This window comes from Hippocampus comes, unplaced genomic scaffold (assembly GCF_001891065.2).
Source record: "Hippocampus comes isolate QL1 unplaced genomic scaffold, H_comes_QL1_v1.1 scaffold130, whole genome shotgun sequence".
Lineage (NCBI taxonomy): Eukaryota > Metazoa > Chordata > Actinopteri > Syngnathiformes > Syngnathidae > Hippocampus > Hippocampus comes.
In genome coordinates, this window is record NW_017842057.1 from 250,659 (window position 1) to 258,362 (window position 7,704).

Below are 7,704 nucleotides of genomic sequence, written 5' to 3' on the forward strand. Positions count from 1 at the left end.
GGATGTCTTAGATTCTTTTGATCCCAGGGTGGCTGGTCAGAAGGTAAGTGTGAGCCCACTACAGAATCTGTGAGCAACCAGAATCCGGGACAAAAAGATTTCTCTGAGACCCACCAGTGGGTGGCCCCTTGTGTTTTCTTGACAAATGACTCAGTCTTCATTTCCATGGAGGCCATGCAACAAGGTGGTGGAAAAAGGATGGGCTTGAGGTCCCTCTGGCTTTTTTGATGGAAACTGGTGGGGCAGGGCGTCAATCTTGGTGTTTTTTTGAACCGGGGATGTCAGATAAGATTAAATGAAAACGTCCGAAGAAGAGAGCCTATCCGGCTCGTCTTGGGTTTAGTCTTTTGGCAGCTTTTAGGTACTCAAGGTTCTTGTGGGCTGTCTACACCACAAATGGTTGTTCTGGTACCCCCAGTAGTTGGCGCCATTCTTCTAAGGACATTTTCACTACCAAGACCAAATGATACCTGCAGCCAGAGATTCTGAGACGTACTTCTCTATAGCCTTTCTCTCCTTTAATGAAATTTTGTAGAATCTTCCTATAGGGAGAATGAAACCTTGCGGGAGATGGATGTCACAATCATACGGCCAGTGGGGTGGATAAGGCCATGGCACGATCCTGACAGAAAGCTTGCCCAAAGCCATGATATCGCTTCAGAACGGAGGTGAGGTCTGGTTCGTCTGGTTCCATGACATCAGACTGCAAAAAGTTCTTGTGACAAAAAAACAGTCCATGCAGTACGCTGAGGAGTGGTCCAATCAATAGCAGTGTTATGTAGTTTTATCCGGGGCAACCCAAGTACCAAGGGTGATTGAGGGCAGTCAAAAATGAATACATTGATTTCCTCACAGCAGTTACCTCGGAGTTGGAGAATTATTCAAATCTGACGGAGTTGTTCACTACACTCTTCTCAGTTGTGTGTGAAATTTAGAAAACATTTAATTTCGCTTTACAGGGATTTAATGAAATACCCAAGAAACTTCTTTAATAGATTAACCAACTCATTTTACTTGGATGACATTTGTATCATATATTAACAGCTGTTTTCATTTGACAAAGGTGTGTGAATCTCATGGAAGTTTTGATTTCAAAAGTACTATGGATAGTAGTTACTGTACCTTATTATCAGAAAAATGACAGACATTCTGAAACTCATCGCGACTGTACTGGCGTTTTCTCCCTCGCTTTTACTTTTTAAATGATCTAATGCAGGGGTGTCAAACTCATTTTTGTTGCGGGCCACATTGACGTCACAGTTTCCGTTGGAGGGCCATTATGACTGTGAAACCGTAGAAATGTTGAATCACTTCCTCGTATTATTCCATATACTGTAAAGTACACAATTATTAGATTTTGAAATCAAAAGTCAAGGAGAGTAGTTTGTTCCCCTGTTGTTCAAGTTTCTGAAATAATGCTTGTAATAGCGAACAATGCCTATTTATTGCATATGGCAACTTGAAATTTTGGTACAGATTTAACAAGCGTCATGGAAGTTTACCTGGTTGATTTGCTTTCGCGGGTCACATAAAATGATGCGGCAGGCCAGATCTGGCCCTCGGGCCTTGAGTTTGACACCAGTCTTCTAATGTCTTATGATGTCCCTTTTCACTGTGTATATATACTGTATGTACATATACTTTGTCTGGTATGAATATATTTCCAAGATTCTTGATTCAAAAATTGTTGAGGTATGATAGAACCTTTGAATTCAAACTATCCATCCATTTTCAACACCACCTGAACAGGGTCACAGAGGGTGATGGAGCCTATTCCAGCTTACGGGTGAACGGCGAACTACACCCTGAACTGTTCGCCAGTCAGTTACAGAGCATATATAGAGATGAACAACCATTCAATCTCACATCCACATCGTCACTTGCTGGGAACTGATCCCACACTGCCTGCACACAAGTCAGGTGAGTGTACCACTGCATCATCAGAGACTCACAATTCAAAACTATATTTTTGACATACAGTTAAAATCGCATAAGGTTCAACCCTGAATTTCGGAGGGCGTGCTACCATTTTAGAGACATAAACTCAGACACATGTACGCACAAATATTGCACACACAAGAAAAGCTTTAAGTCTTGGAGATATGTGTCACCTATTTCAAAAATTGAGATATTTGTCCCTTGAGCCAGGAATATGGGTCTTCCAACCTTTGGGAAATGCCACGAGTGTTTTTTTAAAGGAATTTTGCCTAATTCTTGAATAGAAAAATCAAGCTTTAAGTGGAAGAAGACTTGCAATGATACAGTTTAAACGCAGGATTCCCTTAACACCTAAAAGAAAAATAACAGAATGAGTTTTGGCCCTCCAGCAATTTTTCTGCAGCCTTTCATTCGACATTATACCTCTGCTTTACAATCCCTGTCTTATGTACAATTTCTACAATGTAGATGACCTAATACAACTTCTTTTTTGACAACCAGCATTATGTAGTCCAGATATTGTGGATTTCAGGTCCTTCGAAGGCTTTGATTCTTTATTTTTAAAGACTGGCTGACTTGTTGAACTTGCAATTACAAGTCAGTGGTGAAAGTGAATAGTTATTATCTCCAGTATTTGTAAATGTGAAAATGTCTCAGGGGGTTGGAATGATCACTCAACCAGACTTTTTGCTATCGAATGGCCATCTGTTCAGTGGTCACTGGTCAATATTTTGTATTTTGGATTGCTTTTTTAAAGGAAACACATGTCACCACGGATACATCAAGGTGCTGAACTCAAAGTGCTTTATGCTGGAGTGCCAGTCACTCATTCTCACACATTGTCATCAGTGTGTGTGTTACCATGGGGCCATGCTTTTTCTAACACAGGGAGCACCTGGCATTGTTCCCAGGGCATTTCCCGGTCTAGTACCAAATAGGCCAAGCCAAAATAAGGTTTTTGCAATTCTTGAGCCTGAAACCACCAACTGACATTAATGGGATATGAATGTATCTGATTGTACAATGATTTCAACTGTGAAATGAGAGCATGAAGTGGAAACTTATGTGTAATTATGACTTAATTTATTTCAATTAAACAGACATGACCAGACTAATTTTTCAATCTGGAATGGGATGGATCTTTATTGTCATGGCACATGAACAGAAGTACAGAGCAGAAGCAGAAGTACACTCACCACTATGGCCACTTCAAGGCTAGCACCTTCAGTTCAATTGGGCCATCACTGGGAGGAGAAGACGGTGAAGTCGGGTCGTTATTGTGTGTGTGTGTGTCCCACCTGGTATGCATAACGTCTCATTGCCATGCAGAACTCAGAGAGGTAAGGTGAGGCGAGGCCATTTAAAGATTTGAAAACAAATAAAAGGATCTTAAAAAGGAGCCAGTGAAGGGGTGCAAAAGTCGGAATTAAGTGCTCCCTCCAGCTTCACCAGCTGACTGCTGCATTAGACGCAGTGCCGTCAGCGCTTCTGTGAAGGGAGCACGTGAGAGGTCAGCCGGCATGTCTGCGAGAAACAGAGGCAACGTCTTCTCACCACCTCCATGCTCAATTGCAGCCGAAACTGCGACGTATCGTTGAAAAACCAACAACAATGATTGGAGATCATGAACAAGTAGAGACTCAGTTATAATATCACCAAGCACTGTGAATAGAACGTAAAGTTGAAGCAGCAGGAGCATCGCCACACATACTGGCGCACTGTCCGCCATCTTCTTTTGGCTCAGAGAGGCTCTCTTACCTGCCTGTTAAGAGGGACACGCGCACAGAGGAAACAGAGTCCTGGAGGCAGCCACCACTCAGGTGGTTATTTTCAATATTTGGAACAATCTCGGCATGTGACGGTCGTAACAAGTTTGCGTTCGCTCAGTTATTCCGTAACATTTGGCAGTTCTGCGTTTTTCCACATAAACGCGGGCCTGTTAGCGGTTTTGCATTTCATTGGGTGTGTTTGATGGGTAATATACATATTTTATGTCACAAACAGCAATGCAAAACTGCTTTTTTTAAAAGCTTTTTGTCAATTTAGTTAGATTTGATAAATAATGGTAAATATTTACCCCACTTTCATTTTGAATTTTGCTCACTGAATTAAAAAAAATATATATTCTTGGCAGTTATTTATCAAAATGTACTAATTGTTTCTCAGAACAAAAATGTTCAGAATATTTTTTTACACTTTCAATTCCAGAATTGACTTTCTCAAAATTTCTGACAGAACTTCCAAATTATTGTGTCACTTCTGCACATTAAAAAAAACATGTATTTGTCACCGTTGAAAATGGTTTGGCACATCAACACAAATGATGATGCACAACTCTGCTAGAGTAGATTAATGCAAGATTGTGTGACTTGACTTATGACTTGCTTAACCTTCAGTAAGTGATGACTTAACTCGCTTGAAATTGAGGGGGGACTCCCCCTCAGGTTGATGCTTAATTCTGGACATTAAAACTTACCTCTTGAATGTTAAGTCTTGCCATCATGTACGTGGTTTTCCTCTCCATTGTTATTATTGACAGGTAGATGGCAGCAAAAACTCATGAATGTTATTTATCATCAGCACTGCTGGATTTTGAAGGAGTCTGGTGCAACCACAAAAGAAAGACATTTGAATTTCCACATTTATCCATGTTTTTACATAAGTACTGATTATTATTAACTCATGTGACGCAATGTGTATTTCAATCCACTTATTTTGAAGCCACTTATACTGCACTAGACTGTTCTTTAATGTGGATCAAGCAGGAGATACATGCGCATGAGTTTAGCATGCCAGGCACACTTGAGTTAGCGTGCAGGACTTAACGGGAAGAGACCACATGCCTTTGCATACTCACGCACTGGCAATGCTGTGTCACTAATGACAATGAACATCTTGCATAAAACTCATCAAAATACTGTAAAGGCATGCAACATCGTGCAAAGGCATCACTATAGTACAGTTTTACAAAGCACTATATAAATCAAGATGTATTGTATTGTAATATTAAATATAATAATGATAAATATATTTGTGAAAATGGGGACTAGTTGTGATTTTCAATTAACAAATCTTTTGTAAATGTTTCCAGGAGTATGTTGTGTGACATTTGGACAGCCAAACTATCTCTAAAGAAATGAAACGAGAACACTTTCCGGAGAGAGAGCGAGAGAGATAGAAATAGAGAGAGAGATATAACACTTTCCGAAGAGAGAGAGCGAGAGAGATAGAAATAGAGAGAGAGAGAGAGAAAGAAAGAGAGAGGGTGGCCCGGTGATCCAGTGGTTAGCGTGTCGACCTCACAGTGCAGAGGTCGTGGGTTCGAATCTGGCCCTCGCCTTCCTGTGTGGAGTTTGTATGATCTCCCTGTGCCTGTGTGGGTTTTCTGCGGGTACACCGGTTTAAACCCTCCCACCTTCGAAAACATGCACGGTAGGTTGATTGAACGCTCTAAGTTGTCCCGAGTTATGATTGTGAGCGCGAATGGTTGTTTGTCTGTGTGTGCCCAGCGATTGGCTGGCAGCAACCAATTCAGGGTGTACCCCGACTTCTGCCTGAAGACTGCTGAGATAGGCTTCAGCACGCCCGCGGCCCTCGTAAGGATAAGAGGATCAGAAAATGGATAAGTGGATGGATTGACTAGCGGCTAATTTGCCATTCAACATTTAGGAACACTATTTAACCCATGATTCATACAAATGCTCATGGCTGGAAAACTTGTGGATCTGAGGAAAAAATAATAGATTCCCACAAAAGCCCAAGTGAAGCTTTTCATGTGGTGTTACGAGTGCAGTAAACATTCTGCCTGTCTGTGCTCACTTCCAGAGTTCACATTTCCCTGCTGGTGTTGTAACACACTCTTTCTTATAATGCTTTTGATTATTTCTTGCAAAGACAGACACACGGTTTCAAAGAGTACACAGTCCGCGGCTGGGGGCAATGGAACAAACAAGACACGACAGGAGTTCAAATCTTTTCCACACCTTGAAGAAGTTAAACAACCTGCTATAATTGGCAATAACATAAGAAAGTCATGAAGGCTTTGCAGATCTCCCATGTATTACTTTTTCAATAATCATTGCACAAACGTGGAGTGTGTCAAAAATAAATTCTATTTATTCAGGTTTTCCTTATATTTCAAATTAAATTGAAACACTCCAAGATCGATTTTATGCTTGCGGCAGGAATAAATTGCCAAAAGCAATCAATAAGAAACAACCACAGAGGAATTCATTTTTTTCACCTTGAAAAGCAAAAGTGTACATATTGAAAATGACAAGTGTTATGCTTTTAAAATGAACAGAAATCTCACAAGGACCCTCTACTAAATGTTTCGTCTACCTACGAATGTGAGCACTCACTCTCGCTTGAGCTTCGGCACATTCCAAATACAACACTGTGTATGTACATAGACTGAATACATTTCTTTCCTCTGGCGACAACGTGCCTACGGGAACCACATTGGCTGCAACTGTTACTGTATAGACAAAATAAAAGAATTAAAAGCAGCAGCGTGCATATCAATATGACTTCCCAGTCAGCGATTAGCTCTGTGGAAAACTGGATTTTTAAAAATAGCTCGGGTGTACCCGGCACCCAAATGGTACTTGGCAAGCATATAACAATCTGTATAACTCAAGATGAATATGTACTATTGTTTATTTAAATATATAGAATGTATATGTTAATCTGGTTATCAGAAGTGAACCCCCAAGCTCCCAGAAGTTTTAAAATGATCGCTTGTGCTGACAAGATAGCTTTGTGAATGGGGTAATGCTGATGTTGCATTCTGCTGACTATTTTTTTGGTGAAAGATGATGGTTTAAAATCAGTGGAAATTGCAGTGGGGCTGAAACCAAAAGCCTCTACTTCTATTCAGTGTAATGCCGTACGCTATTTTTGTAAGATTCCTGCCGTGTGATCCAATGTTAGGGTCTGAGGATGTGGGATGAGCACCCAAGTGCAGAGACAGGAGAGGCTGGTTCGTGTGCAAGTCATTTCATGTTCAAAAGGTTATTAGTTCGGGGGTTTATTTCAGGCAGGGCAGCAAATGTCCTCAAATGCTGGGCTCTGGCAGCCAGGAAGGCAATGGGGCAAATTCAGCAGGTGCGGGAGATAACTTGACAGCCTGAGTCGATCTGGCACCGAGGTGCAGTTCAGGACTGGCTTTTTTAGTCAGGTGATTGTGATTGCTTGCACTTGGGTCCAGCTGATGTACCATTCCTCTTGTATGCACACACACACACACACACACACACACATAATTTTGGGGAGTTGATTTTAACAAACTAAGTGTAAGTTTAACATTTTCAGAGTTGTCCTGAATAGGTGTTGTTTCACCTAGTTGGTCACATAGTGTTAGTGTTAACTCTGCAAAAGTGTTTGAGAGAGATGAGTCAGCACTATTCTCCTCCTCCTATATTTTAACACAGTAACTGAAATTAAAATAAAATTTATGAAAATAATTAGTAATTGATCTAGTCAACTAATGCTGTGAATTGCAGTATGTACAATGAGAAGAATATATCCCGGTAGCCGTGGAAAACATTCAGCCCGCCCTTGTTTCCTAAGTTTCCTTGTTCGATTTCAATGACAGGGGTGCCCAAGTCCTGTCCTTGAGAGCCCCTATCCAGCCTGTTTTAGATGTCTCCCTCCTCCAAAAGATATGATTCAAATAAAAAATGATCAGGATCATGAACAGGCTTCAGCAAACCTTGCTGATGAGCTGATCATTTGAATCTGGCGTGTTGGAAATAAATTTAAAGT